We start from the raw sequence: 18209 nt of genomic DNA, 5'->3' as shown, positions 1-18209 counted from the left end.
TGAGATGTATGTTTGTGTGCTTGAGGGATATACGCTATGAAGCCCAGACACGGACACGGACACGAGAAAATGTCTAAATTAAAAAAAATACAGAACATGGACACGGCTCATTGATAACCATAAAATTGATAAGAGGTCTTCTTTGAGGGTCGCTCCACCCATCGCTAACAATTGTCACACCTTTTTGCTTCCATGAATTTTCTACATGAGCTCTATTTCTTTTTCAAGTAATGGACCTCTCAATTTATTATATGATGGTGGTACATATCCACTAAGGTTAGAAGTATTGGCAACGTAAGAAAAGACACTCCTATAATAAGGACTTCTTGCGAGATAAAAGGCTAATCTTGAAGAATAAAACATCCTTGCAATTTACAATCAAGAGTATCTCTAGCTTGAATGTTAAAAGAAGCTTCTAAAGGACCTTTGAGTTTTTGGTGAACACCACCACTGCTTGTTTGCTTTCTTTCCTCAAATACAGGTGGTAGAGATACCTTTTTCTTCTTTGAATTTTCTATTTTCAAATTTGCTTCATTATCCAATCTTTTAAGCTCAACAAGTTTTGACGGATTCACCTTTGGATAAACTCTAACCCCTTTTCCCTTAATTTTTAAGAGATGAGCTCTCACTCGAGTGTAAGATCCATTAAATTCAAAATCACACAAACTAGAATTGACCATATAGTTTCCACCACCAAGAGTTTTTCTTATCTTTGCAAAATATCTCCAAAGAGGTTTTGTTTCATCTTCTTATCCAATAGCTTGATTAGGTCTACCCATCTTAATTTCCTATGATAAAATAAATTGAAAATAAAAAATTTACTTAATATTTATAATTAAAAATAAAACAAAAATATAATTTAAATAATTTTATACATAATATATTTATAAAATTAAATTCAAAATATAAAACTTATAATTTTATGTTCATAATTTAAATTATAAAATAAATTAAAATTATGTAACGCATGTGTATGTATTGTAATCTAAAATTTAAAACTAATAAAGTATCATGTATAATCTAATAATAAATATAAAATATAATTATTTATAATAGAATATATTTTTAAAATAATGTTAAATTATTAAATTATTTTATATTGTAAAAAGAACAAGGAACGTAGTACCCTCACATGTATAAGTTATAGCAATATGATGGATGCATAGAATATGACATTAAGTATTAAAAAGTTAAATTATTAGCATTTAACAGATAGATTTAATAAGTAGAAGGAAAAGAGGGTGTGGATAGCATGTAATAGATAAAAAGAAAGAAAAGAATTTAATAGATAGAAAGAGAAGAGACGTAAAGACTATTTACCTTTTTCTACACACTTTTTTTTCAATATTTACTTCCTTTTTCTGCTCAAAATATATCTCTTCTTATTTTTCTATCCGAGCTTCTTCCTTCTTCCTCCAAGATCTTTTTTTGCAATGATTATATGTTTTGCTCACTAAATCTCAACGTTTTCTTTTTCCTCTAATTGATTTCTTTTTTCTTTGTATATTTGGTAAGTCTCTTTATGTATTTATAGGACATGTATACGGTTTTTATTATTAAAAGATGAGATATAAAGATATTCAAATAGATATATTTGAAGATTATTTTGTTAAAATTTTTAGTTTTAATTCTATATATTTGTTAAGATTTTTAGTTAAGATTATTTATGTATTGGCTTAAATACCTTTTTGGTCATCATTTTCGCATTGTTTGTTGCGGATGGTCCTCATTTTGATAGAATGTTTAAAATGATCCTCATTTTTACCAAATGTTTACAATGGTTCTCATTTTTGCAATTCATATTTGGTCCTTTTCTGTGACGTCGTTTAACTCATTAACGGAGCATTGTACAGTACACATAACACACCTTAATACAAACCGTGTCACCTGTACAATGTTCTGTTAATGATTTAAACGGCGTCACAGAAAAGGACCAAATAAAACACGAATTGCGAAAATGAGGACCATTTTAAATATTCGATAAAAATGATGATCATTTTAAACATTCTGTCAAAATGAGGACCATCCTCAACAAACACTACGAAAATAAGGAACAAAAAGGTATTTAAGCCTTTATGTATTTATTTTTATTTTTATTTTTATATAAAAAATTTATTTATATTTATTTGAAATATGGGACATATATCTAGTAAAATATATTAATTATATAATCATATAAATTAATGTAATAGAAATGAAATTAAAACAAATTTATTATATAAAATAACTAAATTATTAAATTAATAAAAATATGATTAGGTTTTGTTTTCATATTTTTTTTTCTTTCACCTAACTTTTCTTTTCATATCTTCTCTTCTCCATGGAATCTCTATTTTTCCTGCAAAGATAAACGGTGGCAACTCTGCAACGGCGTCCGCGTTCCACCTCTTTGCAGCACCGTAAACGTGTCTTTTCTGTGCGTCCAGAGAGAAGGCGAGAAGGCCATGTCCGGCCCAAATAACAGCGTCTGACACTGCGTCGTGTGCGCTTCCGCAGGTGTCGGTGTCCGGTGCGCCTCCGAAACGGGGAAGTGTGGCTCCAACGCCGTGTCGGAGCTTCCTAGGATATACCTAGGTCCATATGTACTTACCCAGAATTAAGGCCGAGATGTACATTTGTATGTCTGAGGAATATACGTCTGTATACCTGGGTCCATATGTTCTTACCTATGACTTAGGCTGAGATGTACATCTGTATACTTGAGTGATGTACATTTGTATGCCTGAACCCATATGTATTTATCCATGAATTAGGCCAAAATATATTTATCCCTTGAACTGAGATGATCTCGTTTCTCGGAAGCCGCACTCGTATAAAGATGTGATTATGACGACATGGATGTAGTTCATGCATTTGTGAAAGAAATGGTATAAAAGATGTGATCATGCCTCTCCATTTCTTTTTATCTCTTTCAATCCTTGAGAAAAGTTATATCTTTTTATACTTATCTTTCAAATTTTGAGAAAACACATATATTATTATTATTATAACTTTGTTCTTTAGGATTATCTTTCCTTGACTTTTCCCTGAATTCTTCGAGCGACAACTTCTGAAAAACAACGTTAATAGTCTTGAGCGACATGAAATATTACAATAATAAAAGTAAGAGAGAATATGCTTTCAAAATATGATATCATAATTTTGAAAAGTGAACGCTAATGAATTAATTCTCAAATTATTTAACAGTTAATGTCCATTTGTTATTATCAGTGTGAGTTTTTGACCGATATTAATTTCCCTGTACTGACACTAGTGTTCTCCTTTCTTTTCTTTTCTTCCAAGTTGAAACCATCCATGTCGTTGTTTACAATTTCTTGGAACCTTCTATACTTTTAGTCCGTTAAATTTTATTTTCGTGATGAATGGAACAAGGACACGAATACAATTCATGGACTAATCTACTTTATCATGCACAGAAAAAGAAAATCTACACCTAACATATGGACTAATAACAGTGTTTATGCAACTTAAATAAAGTCACTTTAGAAAAAAAAAATGTCCTTCATAAAATTTCGGTTTCTTCAGAAGTCTGGAATTTTGGATGTAACAGAATTGAGTTCACTTTCTCTGGACGGTGACTCTATCGAATCTCTGTCTCTTATAGATGAAGTTTTGATAGAATAACCTACATCAATTTTGTTGATATTGCCTAGCAGAATGTTTAAGCGTTTGGACAAAAATCAAGAGGAGGGTGAATTGGGTTCTTAATAAAAATTGTGCTTTTAAAAATTTTCCTTTTAATATCAAAGATCAATTAAAATTATTTCCTTTATTTTGATAAACACAATAAAATAAAAAGAGTAGAGAATAGAAAATTGCGCAAAGTATTTATACTGGTTCAAATTAAAAGACCATACGTCCAGTTGTTAATCTCTCAAAAACGAGATTAACTCAATCACTAAAATAAACAAAACTTATAATCAATGATAAGAAAGATTAGGGTTTAGAAAACACCTCTCTTGAATCACACAAGAGATGAAGACACCTCCCTTGAAATTCACAAGGGATGAAAACATCTTCCTTGAATCACACAAGGAATGAACACCTCCTTTGAATCACACAAAGGATGACCGGCTTCTCCTAGCAACAGCAGCAACACTCAATCACTCAAGATCCCACTTGATGAAAGTTATCGCTCTACCCACACTAGGTTTTTCAAAGTCTTCCCACAGAGAGTTCTCAAGTACTCAGACTTCTCTAACTTCTGTATTTTGATAATGAAAGCCTACCACTCTATTTATAGAAGCCTATTTAGAAATTAGGTTAAAAATATGAAAAGTTAAGTCGCAACTGCCATAGATAATCGATTATCACAGAAACTTTTATGAAAATATTTTTCTTGTTGTGATAATCTATTATCAGTCAGGATAATCTATTATCAGTAGGTGATAATCAATTATCAGCAATGATATCGATTTTCCAGAGGCTTTTCTCAAAAATCAATTTTAATTGAGATAATCGATTATCACTAAGAATAATCGATTATTCCAGTGAGTTTTGCAAATAAATAAAATTCTCTTAGTGCTCTGGTACATGGGTTTTGCCTTTTGACTCTTGACATACTAATTTAACTATTTCAAATAACATACACATATTACAAAACCTAAATAACTAAACCCATAAGTCTTCAATGTATCTTTTAAATTGAAGTATTCTTTTAAGTCTTCAATATTTTTCCATGCATCATCATCAAATCTTCCATACTTCTTCATAAGTCATCATTATCATCATCATCATCAAAACTCCTTATTGGAGGAAAATGTTCATCTTTTCTTTTTGTCAATAAATTTGAAACAAAATAAGAACGTATACTAACAAGTTTAAATATTGCTTGTACTATTAATTAATACACAGAAAACAAAAACATTTTTTTATAACTTTTTAAAGTCATATATATAATTTATGATTGAATAATAATACACAGCTAATTTTTAGGTTTTTTACACTAAACAGGCTTTAGGTTTAGGGTTTAAAATGTAAGGTTTAGGATTCATGAGTTAGGGTTTTATTATGATTTTGTAATTTGAAGTTGTTACGTTACATTAATCTCTAAAATTATTTTATAAATGAAAGTATATGTATGTGTATAAGGGTTAGTATCACAAATATCTTATTATTTAAATATATATATATATATATATATATATATATATATATATATATATATATATACTTTTGCCGACAAAAAAAGTTTATAAATGAAAATTATCTTTTCTTTATACACATCATTTCATCAATAATCTCCAACAGAGATTATTAGGAAAAAACAGTGGCTATCATGTCTTTGAGTTGCACATGAATGTTGCAGGTACATCTCACCTAATGCTTAGGAAATTAGGTACGATATGATAAACAAAAGTATTTCATGCTCATCATTAGTGGTTGATGAATTTACGAGAAGATATGAACTCATTTGATTAATTCTGCTACTTGTAACAACACTTTATTTGGTGGAGTCAAGTCCCCATTGAAAAAAGTGACAGAAACATATAACAATGGTTGCATTTGAAATCATTCATGTGTTTAATCTTTTCTAGTTCGTTATAATGACGTTAATTGGTGGTGGAGATCGAAGAAGTCACACTCGTTTGTAGTACAAGGAATTCGGGTTTTGAATTAAAGAATTTCGGAAAGGAATTTTTTTTTAAATTTGTACCCACTTATGTATTGTGAAATTATCTTATTTATAATTAATGTGAAATTTTCGAAAAAACATTGATCCAGATAAGAGATTGGATTTGTATCAGAGTTGTTGATTTTAAGATGTTCTTGCAATCTTGGAAAATTGTTTCAAGGTGTTGTTTTTTTGGCATACGCTGTTAAATTTAACACCACACATGGATTTGTTTCAATTTCAGGAAACTATAATTATATAGAAAATAATTTAATGAAATAAATTTGATCGAAGGTATAGTTTCTGATGTATTTGCATGCATTTGGGTACACAAGGCTTTTAATATTTATTAATGTACTTTTTTTTTATCAGCAAAGAATAAAATTAAATTAGCAGAGTACTTGAGGGGTGTTCTAAAACCTGTATGATTTGATGCATTAGCTTAGCATCATAACATCACCAACCACAACCCAACCAAAACACTTGGTTACAGTCTATATATAAGTATTATGATCCACAACCAAAAGGACCATAAGTGAGCATCTATATCAGATCACCTAACATAATATATACCAAACGCTAACAAAAACCAATTCTTCTTTTTGATGCAGAATAATATTGCAGATGGTATATAACGCTGAAAGCATGAGCTTTGGATTCCCTGGCCAAAAAATATATGCGGAAGTTTAGCCTTGACGGAAGTCTTGCTAATGTCCTGGTCTGTCTGTTTTCATCCTCTCACACAGCATCCACCGGCTTTCCTTCAAGTTGTTTTATGGCTTCCTCCATCTTGTTTACTGATTTGCCTTTTTACTTTAGTTTATGTAGTCTTCCTTCTATCCTTCACTTAAGAATCCTGGCTCTCTTAAACACATATCCTTCATCTGTTTGCCTAAAGCACTTAAACACACAACAATTATCATATCAAAAAGATTTTAAACAAGTATAAGGGGATAGACACCAATCACTATATGAGAATTTTACAGATGAAAATTTGTGTTTCATCCATACCCATGCATTTACCTGTGCAAGACCAAATATCTCAATAGGGTTTACTTTATATTGCTTGAAAATAACCCCATTCCTTTGTTTCTAGATTTCTCCTATGATTTCTAACCACATTCCTTTCCAAACAAGATTTTGCTGCCTATTAAGGTTAACAATGTTGAAATGTTGAAAGTTGTTCCTTACCATAATATGAGATACAGTGCTTAAACCTAGCCACTTATAACACATGTTCCACACTTTTTGGGATTCTTTACATGAGATAAATAGGTGCTCTTTAGTCTCTTCACATTCTAAACAAAACTCACAAAGACTATGTTGTAAGTAAGTCCCCCTCGCTAATAATTTAGTCTTTGTTGGAAGCTTGTCCAAAAACAGTCTCCAACCTAGTACTTGTACCTTCGACGGAACTCTCATTTTCCACAAAATTTCAAACACTCTATTCTCTCCCCCATCATGGGTTCCTTGCAGTCTATTATAAGCAGACCTAACTGAGTATATACCTTCCCCGTCTTCCTTCCATTTCCATATATTTGGATTCCCTTTAGTTAGGCTTCGGTTGATGAGTATTTGAAGGAGTTGTTCCTCCAACACTGTCTCCCATAATAGTCTCCGTCTCCTCCAAGTTAGATCCCAAATCCATTCATTCTCTTCCCAATGTCCTACCTCTTGTAGTGATTTTCCTTTACATTCTGATATAGAGTACAGTCTAGGGAACTTATGACAAAGTGATTCTTCCCCTATCCATTTATCTTCCCAAAGTTTGACCTTTTTTCCTTCACCATCACCCACTCTATGTAGTTGTCAAACCAACGCCCACTCTCAGTATTTCCACACACTTTGTGGATGTCTTTCCACCACTTTGAGGCTGTCCTAGAGGTATTAGCTTCATTGAGTACCCTCCATGAACCATACTTTGAATCCAAGATCTGTTTCCATACTCCATGATCTTCCACTCCCAATCTCCACTTCCATTTGGCTAGGAGCGCTGTGTTAAAGTTCCCAATATCTCTAATGCCTAAACCCCTCATCTCCTTTGGCTTACAAATATTTTCCCAACTTACCTATGCTATTTTCCTAGCTTCAGATCCCCAACCCCAGAGAAAATTTCTTTGTATTTTGATGAGTTCCTTTTCGACACTCTTCGGCATTTTAAAGAAAGACATATAGTATAACGGGAGAGTAGAAATTACCGATTTTATGAAGCACACCCGTCCAGCTACGGAAATTAGTTTTCCTTTCCACTAGAAAGCCTATTTCTAACTTTATTTATCACTGGTTGCCAAAATTGACTCTTCCTTGGGTTTCCACCAATTGGCATTCCAAGATACATGAATGGGATTTTCATATGTTTACAATTTAAAATATTGGAGAATTGTTTAAGTAATGTTGCCTCCAAACCCACTCCTCCAATTTTAGTTTGAAGAAATTAACTCTAAGTCCTGAGGCCAGTTCAAAACTTCTCAATATAGATTTTATGACCCAAGCATTTTGAATATTTGCTTCACACATAAAAAGGGTGTCATATGCAAATTGTAGTAGTCCCACGTTGATAGCCTTAGATCCCACATGTACTCCATAATACAAATTTTTCTTTACAGCTTGTTTGACCATCCCTGCTAGACCCTCTGCTACTATAAGGAAAAGAAAAGGTGCCATAGGGTCTCACTGTCTAAGCCCTTTTTTAGGACAAAACTCCTTAGTAGGGCTCCCATTAACCAAAATGGACATTGTCGATGATTCTAAACATTCCTTTATCCATCCAATCCATCTAGCACAAAACCCCAGTCTAACCATCATATAGTATAGAAACTCCCAACTCACTGAGTCGTAGGCTTTTTCATAATCCACTTTGATTATTGCCAGCCTCTTGTTCTTAGCTCTATATTCGTCCACCACCTCATTGGCTACCAAAATGCTATCTAGTAGTCCTCTTCCTTTAATAAATGCTGATTGAGAGTAATCTATTATCTTAGGTAATACACTTTTTAGCCTATTTGCAAGGATCTTAGATATAATCTTATACACACAACCAACTAAAGATATAGGTCTGTAATCCTCCATACCTAGCGGGTTTCGTTTTTTTGGAACAAGTGCTATGAAAGAAGCGTTACACCCTTTTGGAATTTTCCCTTCAGTCTGGAACCATCTTATCGCTTGACAAACGCCCATCTTTATTGTGGCCCAATTATGTTTTATGAATGAGAAATTGAAACCATCCGGGCCTGGGCTTTTATTTCCTTCACATTCATTTATGGCTTCCTCTATTTCATTGTCGCTTATATCCTTTGTTAAATGCCTATTGTCATTCTCTGAAAGGTTTGGGAATTCAAAATTGTGTAAATTAATGCTCAGGCTCTTGGGTTCAGAAAAACGTTTTTCAAAGGTTTTTCTTACCTCCTCTCTTACCTTAGTTGGATCCTCACACCACACTCCATCCATATCCACTCCTTTTAACTCATTCATGCTTCTTTGCCATCTAATCTTAGAGTGAAAATATTTAGAGTTTATATCCCCTTGTTCAAGCCATTTAACCTTTGCCTTTTGATTTAACAGAGAGCTTTCCTTCTATAGGAGTAATTTTAACTCACTTAGAAGGTGCATTCGTCTTGATCTATCACCTTCATCTAAATTACTTTCATCATCCTTCTGATCTAGCTTCCCTATTTCCGAACTGAGGCTTTGTATCTTTTGTCCTATTATTCCAAATACCTCTTTATTCCAGACCTTTAAATCATGTTTAAGCTTTTTTAGCTTTTCTTTTAAAGTTATCATTGGATTTCCTATCCCAAAATAAGACTCCCAAGACTATTTGACCGTGTTCTTAAAGGATGGATCCGAAAACCATATATTTAAAGATTTGAGTGGCTTAGGTCCCCAATCCATTGTAACCGATTTAAGCAGAAGTGCACAGTGATCAGATACTTGTCTACCTTTGATATATTGTTTGCTGTCAGGCCAATACTCTAACCACTCTGGGAAAATCAGTACTCTATCTATTCTACTCTTCGCCATACCGTTATCCCTATACCATGTATATTTTCCTCCAATTAGCAGGACGTCTAGTAAGTCTGTTGTTTCTATAAAATTATTAAACCCTTCCACTTCTCTCATTGCAGTACTACCTCTATAATTTTGGCCTCTTCTTTCACTGGTTTGTCTTACCGCGCATTAAAATCACCCAACACACACCATTGTTTACATTCTTCCCCCATCTTTATATTTACTAATTCCTCCCACAAGCTTATTTTTTTCATTGAATTCACAAGAGGAATATACATTAAATATGGCTACGGGAATTGGATTGACATTATTACTGCTGTAGACATGTCCTATCACCCCTATGTACCTATCTCGTACTATTTGCTTTACGCATTTGAATTTTTCCTTATGCCACATTGTTAGAATGCTCCCTGAATTTCCCATTGCTTGTTTACTCACCCATTCTACGTTGTTATGTCCCCACATATTATAGCAGTTGGATTGTTTCAGAACTTGTATCTTTGTTTCTTGGATACATATCATGTCTACTTCCTCCTTTCTTAAAAGTCCTTTTAAGTACTTCAACTTGTAACCCCCTCCTAAACCTCTGATATTAATACTAATTATTTTCATGTGAGACCTTACATACCCCAACACTCATCTTCCCCTGTTTTCTATCTCTACGCCTAAATTTTCTTGTTCCTTTATTATTCCTTCCTCATCACCTGAAAATGTAACACCTAGTGCTTTTGCTATATCCCACACTCTAGCATTGTCTGACCCTCCCGAAACATTATTATTTTGCCAAAATAGTCTATTACAATTAATAATGTTATCATCAGATAAAGAATTACGTATAGAGTGAATTACTGACCTAAGAAGCTTCCTTTTCTTTATCCTCCCACCTTCTTTCACTTTGTTTTTCAATGAATGTTGCTTCTTCTTGTTGGACTCGCCGATCCAGAATTGGCGTCGGGCCAAGAATTCCTCTGGGTCCAGTTTCATTAACCAAAATCATGTGATTGTTAGACTTTCTTACCTCACACTCTTGTTGATGTGACGCAATTACGGAATCCGTGCAAGGAATAGTTTCGTTTGTGTAGTCCAGACCTTCTCTAATTTGGTCGCCACTGTTGTCCACCTTACTCGAGAATTTCATGTGGTCTTCAACCCCTTTGCTACCTTGCTCCCGTTGTGATGATCGTGACCTGCAAAATAAAGAATTTCGTTCCAGCCCTAATTGTTTTTGGTTGCAATCCTTGGTCGCATAAGGAAACATTCTTTTTGTGAGCACCGCATTAGAGGAGTCTAGTATTGTATTTACTGGGCCCGCTGCCATTTGATTATCAACTTGGTTATCTATTGACAAATTTTGTGCGCACCCCCTTGTTGATGTTGGGCTCTTTTTTCGTTTGGCCACCTTTCAAGCTGCATTCATCACTCATTAATTGTTTGCAGAGTGGGTTGTCTTTGGCATTACTGTCATCGTGAGTTGTTTCTGACTTCCCATACTTTGCACGATTTTGGCATTCTACACCTATTACTGATTGTGCACCTCCTAGGTTAGATTCAGGCACTGCATTAATTGTTTGCAATCCCCAACGGTAAAAAAATGAGTTGTTGCCATCACCATCAAGCTTCTCCGATGATTCATGGATTTTCCGATCACCATAGACTGTCGGCGTTTGCACTGTGCGCTCCTCATTCTCCAATTCATTTCCATTTCTCAACAGGATTTCATTTTTATTCCATTCAGATATTGAACTGGATATGTTCATCCCTTCACATAAAGAATTGCTTTCTGAGGAGGAATTACACTCATTTACACAACAACAAGATGGTCGTGATTCTACAGTGGATTCTACTTCCAGAGCCAAATTGTAAACTTTCCCATTTATCTTCATTCTTTTCTCTGCCCAGACATTGCAACCAATCGAAACTTTAACAAGTAGTCTTGCATATTCTAAACATTCCCAAGATATAGTTTTCTCATCCACGGTTATCAAGGTCCCTAGTGTAGCCACTACTTTGCCAAAGCATTGTTGTGACCATAGATTAAGTGGTAGACCCCTGCATTTTACCTAGACAATCTTATGTTGTAATATTTGTGCAGAGTTCCATTGAGAGATTGATTCAAAATTTAATTCCCACCATTCCTTGTTTTCTTTGATAAGCTTCTCTAATTGTGTTCCATCCTTGCCCTGAATCAATATTGCATTGTCCCCCATGTATTTTACGCTTAATTGGCCCAACCCTCCCTGCATCATTTCCTCCATGACTGTCTTGGTTTTTATATAGTTATTCACCCTACCAATGTAGCACCCTTCATGCCATTTGACATTTGCCTTTTCAGTTTCAAAAGAAATTCCTTTCCATTGTTGTTGCTTATTTGTGGGATTACTCTGAGAGGTTTTTACAGCTTGTGCGTACGTTTGATGGCATTTTACTTCCCTCCAAACAGGCCTTGTTTTTTCTGTTGTATTAATCCGCGTAGAAGGAGATGGTTGAACCTTTTTATGTTTCACTTCCCTCTCAAATCTAGGCTTATTAACATGCAACTTTGTTGATCCAATCATGATCGCGTTGAAGCCTTTGCATATCCCTCACATCATAAAACCTTACGAATCCATACCTATGCCCCCACCTATCTAATCTTCTGGAAATACTTCAGCAACTCTTCCCCAACGTTGAAACACTTTCCACATATCATATTCACCATAACTATAAGGAAAGTGGGAAAAGAAGTACGTAGAGATATTTCTTTCCCTGTCCATTAGAAATGTTTTAACTCTTACCGGACGGTAATTGTCGTTTCAGAATTTCAGGAGCAGAACCGTTGAAGATGCAGAGCATGCAATCACCACGATTAGTAGCGAACGTGAGTACGACGAAGACTCAAGGAATGCAACAAGATGGAGAAAGCCATCCATTTTGTTTAGTTGAGGTGTCATTATTTATTAATGTACTATATTTGTGTAATTATAAATTCTCTTCGTAATTTGAAATGCACGGAAAATTAATGCATACTATGAATAATTATTTTCAATCTTTTATATGTTTTTATTAGTGGACAATAATATAATGTTATATTAGATATGCAGGTACCTAGTTGGCCAACCCTCCTCCTTTAAATATATCTTATATCAAATCTCATAAAACATAATAATAATTACGATTTTTATTTTATTTTCCTGATTAAATTATTAATTATTAATTGAAATTAGTATTATTAGTATTTTTAATAATTAGTAATATATAATTTAGTTTTAATCTATAACAGAAAGGTAGTTTAAATTTAGTTTACTAAAATTCTAAATCTTAAACCCTTACTAAACATTTTTAATTCAATTTTTCAACTTTAAATTATTTTTCTAGTTAACTATTCTATTTTAACTACATTTACTATTTTCATTTTAGATCCTGCTTAAATTATTAATTATTAATTGAAATTATTATTATAGTAGTATAATTAATAATTGGTAATATATAAATTAGTTTTAATCTATAAAAAAATTAGTTAATTCAGTTATTTAATCCTAAACCCTAAATTCTTATTATAGATTTTTAATCTAGTTTTTCAACTTTATATTAGTTTTCTAGTTAACTATTATATTTTAACTATATTTATCATTTTTATTGTATCTCCTGCATAAATTATTAATTGAAATTATTATTATTAATTCAATTAATAATTAATAATATAATAAATCTATAATTAAAATATTTATGTACGTAATTAATATCTCATGGAATCTAATGTAATATAATATATAATATACAGTAATGTAGAAAGAGTTGCTCTTGTACCACTTGTGAGAAAACCCTAGACCCTTACTACAAACATTTTTAATCCAGTTTTTCAATTTAAAATTATTTCTCTAATTAATTATTCTATTTTAACTATATTTATGATTTTTATTTTATTTTCTGCTTAAATTATTAATTAATAATTGAAATTATTATTATTAGTATAATTAATAATCAGTAATATATATAAATTAGTTTTAATCTGTAATAGGAAATTACTTTTAATCCAATTTTAGTAAGTCGTAAACCCTAAAACTTAAATATTTAATACATATTTTTAATCCAGATTTACAACTTTAAATTAGTTTTCTAGTTAAGTATTCTATTTTAACTATATTTATGATTTTCATTTTTAGTTAATGCTTAAATTTTAATTATTAACTGAAACTATTATTATTAGTAATATAAATAACAATTAATGATATAATAAATGTTATATTTTATATAATTTTATTATATAAAATTATTATTCTCTATTTTATTATTATTGTGGATTAATATTAATTAATAAATTATATTATTTGTAAATATCAGTTATATTGCACAATTGTTATTAATATATGGATAATATATATTGGATTTCTGATGAACGATCCGTGATGGATTGGATTGTTCAATGAACGGTCTTTGATGGACTTAAGTATTCAGGAACTTGTTGAGAGGTCTCTGGTCTTTGCTGGTAAGGTTATAAAACTGATACCCATTAATCAGTTTTAATGACTATGTTAAATTATACTCAGATACGTTTTGTAGCACCTACCAGAAAGAGAACATTATAGTCTCAACACACTTATGAAAGATGGATTTTTTATTGATTTTATGTGTTCTACAAATGCTAATCTTTCACCTACTCTTTCAATAACGAGATACGGTTCCGTAATTTGTTTGTTTAAATATTGAGAATTGTTTAATTGATTTAGGGTTTATGGTTTATATGATTGATATTTGTGATTCATAATCTAACAATAAATTCATAATGTATACAAATCTATACAATATTTACGTGTAAAAATGTAGAAATGAGTTATTCTTGAGTAACGTGTAAAAAAAAGAAAGTAGATAATCATTTTGCTGAAATTCTAGAGTTTCACATAGAGAAGTTGTTTCTTTTTTTAGGTAATTGAAATTATGTTTTTCTTTTGAGATTTTTGTGAGAATCCACGAAGGAGTTTTTTGTTGTAGCTATCTTTCCAGTATGAGTGACAGTTTAGTGACTCCTACATGCATTTGAAAGCCTAATAACAATCATTAAATCAGCACTGAAATAAATAAAAAGTCAAGTTATTAGACAGCATCTATATATAATATTAAAGAGTATGAAGTTGAGTAATGAAAGCTAAATGATATATACTTTCGTCATCGCTAATAATTGATTAGTTTGCTTGCTACTGTTTTTCTTCCATGGATTTTCTAGGGCATTCAAAAGATTCTGCATGAGATAAAAGTAACGCGTACATAACATTCAATTGGTTGTTTATGACTAATCATATGTCTACTCATTCTTTAAATGTTTACTCATTCTTTAAATATTAGAACAAGAAAATAGTAAATGATGCTTTGAGTTTCGTTGTTTGTTTGATACAAAACAATAAATTTTTCCAGTGTTTTCAAGCTTTCTAATACAGGTTCGTCTTTGAAAGTGAAAAGAAGTATGTTATGCCACCTTTTGAAAAAAAGGAATATACTCACTTTTAGGACACAAATGCCAACAATCATGTTCTTAATGTTTTAGCTTCAATAGTCGATACTCTGAAAGCTTTGATGGAAAAAATCTTGTTATTCTGTCGGGAAGTTCGTTCTGATTGGGTTTGCTGTTGTTAATTTTTTATTGGGTGTGAACCTTTATCCTTTCTTCTATGTTTGTTTTAACTCTATTGTTGTATATACTAGTATCTTCTTTTTTTCTTTCTTTTTTTATAAGGGTTGGGACACCCTATTGTCCCTTTTTCAATTAATATTTTTTATTGCTAATAATTAAAAATTCAATTATATAAAATGCTACTTGTTTATTTATAATCATATTATTATGCAACATTTTAATAAGTGATTGGATGTATAGCTACAATGATGCATGCATTATCAAGTTTGACTTGAAGAGCCTCAAAATGTTGCCCACATTTTGCAGCAATACTGAAACCACGTGGGATGATTGCCAAAAACTCAACATTCAATTGGTTATGAGAACATGTGCAGTTAAACAATACCCAATTATAGGACTATCGAATGCTTATCTCAATTGTTTCTTTTCTTCATGTGTTTCAATGAGTATTCTCTTTTGGTTTCATTGGTTTTTAGAACATTAATGCCATTCACTTTTGTCTTTCTCTTAAAATACCTAAAAATATATAAGTGATAAACTTGCTTACTGGTCAAGGGATCATGTCTGCATGGTCCCCATTCACATGATTATTTTTCTTCAAGAACAATGCAAATAAATTGAACCTACCTATATTTCTCATAAGGGTCTCACTACCATGATTCTTTTTGTTCTTTAGATAAAAATTTAATTTTCAGAAACAAATATTATTTTTTACCTCGATTTTAAATTTATATAACACCGATGCAGGAAATATTTATGATATCGATTATTTTTGTCATTTTGCTTTGATTGTACAACTGAAACATATTTAAACAAGGTAAAAAAGTGTGGTTTGGGTGATTTCGTGTGCTTCAATAGAGACAAAAATTTGACGATGGTGGTGTTTTAAAATAAACGTTATAACATTTCAAAAGTTTTTTTTTTTACGTTGCTGCAGTCATAAAATCTTTGCATTTTCAGTTTGGATATGGTCATTTATTCACAAACCGTTTTGATATGGTTTTAAGTTTGTTACCATTGTTTTCTCAACTGGCCATGGGTTTTGTACCATTAGTAGGCTCCTCTTCCATCTATAAATAGATGTCATTTGCCTCCTCCAAAACACACCACTTGAACTTTCATTCTTCTCTTCTATATTTTCTAGCTATTCTTTCATCTCTTTACTCTGAGTCTAATTATTCACTCTTCTAAGAGTACCGTGCTAGTTATGATATCCTCGGGGAAAATCTAGGAAGTTCCTGATGTATTCTAAGGATAATGAATATACACGTCTCAGGAAGTGCTCTTGTTCGTGATTTGTTAGCATTTACAACAATCTTAAGGACTTAAGCCACTTGCAAACAAACAAGTGATGGTAACCCAACCTTTGTGATTGGAGATCTCATGAATAAGGTTCATATGAGTAAAAATAAGTCATATTGAGAGGTTAAACTTTGTAAATTAAATTCGATGTGGTATAAGAATTTTAGTTTAAACAAATTTTCCTAGTAAGTGCAACACAACGACAACAACAAGGTTTGTGGGGGTATTAGTGATTGAAAGCCCTCTTTCTCAACTCGAGTCTATCATTGTCGAAGACCTACGCTAATAAGATAAAGAAGTGGAGTCTATGCCTTTTCATAAAACGAAAAGCTTTTAATCCTTGAATGAATCCGTAACAACGAGGAAAAAAAGAAAATTATAACGCCCACCGTGGGACTCAAACCCACAACTACAAGGTTAAGAGCCTTGCGCTCTACCAATTGAGCTAGACAGGCCTTTTGGTTATCATGAAATACGTTTGAAATGTTAAATAAATGTAACAAAATTTTGTTAAAATGACTAAATCTACGCATTTCTAAAATTTTGGGAATAAATGGGACTAAAGTTATGAAAAAAAATACTATTTTTAATTTTCACTAAAACTTAAGAAGGCAAAAACATATTTAACCTTTTTAATTATTCTTGGTGCATTAGCAGAACATATATTTACATATAAATATTTAAGTTAAATAGAAATTAAAATGATATACAAACTACTAAATCAACAAATTTACATATCTTATTGGCATTGATATATAACATTCATTAATATTATTTATTGAATAAGTATCAAAACATAGATTATTTAACAATTGAATTATATGTTGTCTTGTCGCGATTCTTGACGAATTTTGAAATTGAGTTTGATTTTCAAGATACCTCTTATAGAAAAAATTATGTGTGTTTTTGCTTTCATATATATAAATATATATATATATATATATATGTATATATATATATATATATATATGTATATATATATATATAAACTATTTCGAATTTGTGTATATTATATTCTTTTTATTTTTTAAGAGAACCATATTTTTTTAAATTGTTTAAAACTGTGAACGTATTACTTAATTATGTTAATCATTATTCAAGTTATGTATTTATAGATAACTTATTAATTCATATCATAATCCATTAACATAACTGATATAATCAATTATCCTAATAATCAATATTACATGAAATTTGCTTTAAATAAATTTCATTGATAATAAATTATTTACTAAATTAATTTATTTATTTATTTATATTGAGTTTTTAGATTCAATAATTAACCATGCATATAATTAATTATCTTGAAAAACAATTTTATTAGATTAGTGTTGTATAATTTTACATAAAAAGGGGGGAAAAAACTTCTCTAAAATTCAAATACAACTTTGAATCAATTTCAATGAAGTTCTCTATCTTCCAAGAATCCTTCAAGTTTTCATTTAAAGGAAACTGATGATGTGATATCATTGTATAATCTTTTTGTTTTATTATGTTAGAATATTCATAACAAGAGGGGATATATTTCAGTGTCTTTTGTAATATATAATTATAAGTCAGATTTTGTGTTTTTTTTTTTTTGTATAATAGATTTTTGTATAATAGATTTTTATATTGTGTAGTTTTCTTAAGATATTTTCAATAAACTTGTGTATTTTGTATTATTGCATTTGTCTACAC

At 31.2% G+C, this 18209-nt stretch overlaps 1 non-coding gene across 1 annotated transcript; it reads right to left on the bottom strand.

Moving 5' to 3' along the window:
* Nucleotides 1-16911: 16911 nt before the first annotated feature.
* On the bottom strand, nt 16912-16984 carry TRNAK-CUU. Its single transcript has one exon. It is a non-coding gene; the product is annotated as a tRNA-Lys (tRNA).
* Nucleotides 16985-18209: the final 1225 nt, after the last annotated feature.

The sequence above is a fragment of the Vigna unguiculata genome, chromosome 8, assembly GCF_004118075.2.
Source record: "Vigna unguiculata cultivar IT97K-499-35 chromosome 8, ASM411807v1, whole genome shotgun sequence".
In the NCBI taxonomy this organism is placed as follows: Eukaryota; Viridiplantae; Streptophyta; class Magnoliopsida; order Fabales; family Fabaceae; genus Vigna; species Vigna unguiculata.
Note: the sequence above shows the minus strand (reverse complement) of the source record. Positions and strands in the feature narration are given on the sequence as shown.